Below are 1,788 nucleotides of genomic sequence, written 5' to 3' on the forward strand. Positions count from 1 at the left end.
GTGGAAAGGGCTACACACTGCATGATTCTATTTATGTGAAATGTCCAGAAAAGATACATTTGTAGATCCAGAAGGCATATCTGGAGTGGCCTGGGGCTGGGGAAGGGAGTGGGGACTGATGTAAGTGAGCCCAAAGGAATGTTTTAAGATAAAGGAGAAGTTTTAAGCCTGGATTGGGGTGACGGTTGCACAACTCCATAAACTTATTTTAAAAACACATTGAATTATACACTTACAATGGATAGATTTCATGGTATGCAAATTCTACTTCAATAAAGCTGGAAAATATTTGCACACCATCCTTGTGTGGGGGGCCATGTTGACCTTCTCTTTATTATTCCAATTTTAGTATACATGCTGCTGAAGCAAACACAATAAAGCTTCATTAATAAACATTAACAAACATTAATTAAAAAACATTAATAAAAACTACATAGGAGGAATTGAAAAAGTCACACACACACAAAAATAAAATAAACTTCAAAAATTTCCTGTCATTGGGCAGGAGAGTGTATGCCTTCCATCCATAGTCTGCAGTAGGAAAAAGCTAACCCCCATCCCAAGTGAGTTCTTGGTTCTGTACGGTGTGGGGTAGAGGAAGGGGTAGAACTTTGCAGCTCCGGGGGGGGGGGGGGTGTATGCTGTTTCCCCTCCACTAACCAGTTCCTGGTGAAGTCTGGCAAGTGATAAAATCCTGTAACAGTAACCCTGGAAGGGGCCTCAAAGGCCACCTTGTGCAAACCTCTCATTTAATTGAAGGTGGAGTTGGGGCTTGGAAAACTTCATACAAACTGAGTTGCTCAGGAACCACAGGTCAATGGAGTCTATGTCAGGTGCCCCAGTTCTTACTCCAGTCATCCATTGGGCTGTCTCTTCATATCTCTTAGCCTTTCTCAGCCTCAGTTATCCCACCTGCAAAATGGAGACAGTAATATCTACCTGTTTCACAGAGTCATATGAAGATCCAATGAGATCAATAGTGTGGAAATGCTTTCAAAAATAGAAAGCCTCTACTAATGTAAAGTGCTGTTGTAGTCATATTAGCAGGTAAGTCATGGGTCAGTCTAGCTCAGAATCCAGACCAAAGATCTACAAGACTATACACATCCAGGAAATGCATTCGTCTGACCTGATGTGAGCATGAATCTCTGGTTAAAGCTGCTCCCCAGCATCATGAGGGGGTGGGGGTGGGGCAGTTTGGGCACCATTCCTTTAATTTTCCAGAACATTCTCATTCCAGAACACCATTATCTTCCTGCTGTCTATCCATGACACTTTAATTATTTCAATGACAATGAAATTTAGTCTGTGTGCATTCAACTATGATTACTCAAGTAACAACAATGGAAATGAAGATTTGATTTAGGTATCTATAACCTAAAACTTATTTATTTTATTCCCCTCCTTTGAAAACTTACCCATTTCTGTTGGGACCCAAGAAAGGGCCCTCTGTGTCTAATAACACCCGGGAATCCCCAAGACTGTAAGCTAAGTGTATTTTTGAGTGTATTAATCTCTGCTAAAGGACTCTCTCAATCCAACACCCTTCCCTGAGCCTCCTACCACCCACACAGGGGCGGATCTCACTAGGAACCCACAGCAAAATGAGAGCCCAGCAAACCAGTCATCATTACTGGCCCAGGAAAAACACCAGGTGCAGAGCCCAGCACAGAATGTGATCTGAGAAAACACTAATAAATCAAGCAGGTCCCAGGGAGTGAAAGTACAAGTTAGTAAAAAATAACAACAAAGTGACCATGAGATGTTAAATCAGATCAACCCAACAGC

General features: G+C 41.9%; 1 pseudogene; it reads right to left on the reverse strand.

Annotated features, from left to right (window-relative positions):
• Nucleotides 1-272: 272 nt before the first annotated feature.
• On the reverse strand, nt 273-373 carry LOC112859182 (U6 spliceosomal RNA; annotated as a pseudogene).
• Between the last annotated feature and the right edge of the window lie 1,415 nt (nt 374-1,788).

The sequence above is a fragment of the Puma concolor genome, chromosome B1, assembly GCF_028749965.1.
Source record: "Puma concolor isolate L17-30 chromosome B1, mPumCon1.1.hap2, whole genome shotgun sequence".
Lineage (NCBI taxonomy): Eukaryota > Metazoa > Chordata > Mammalia > Carnivora > Felidae > Puma > Puma concolor.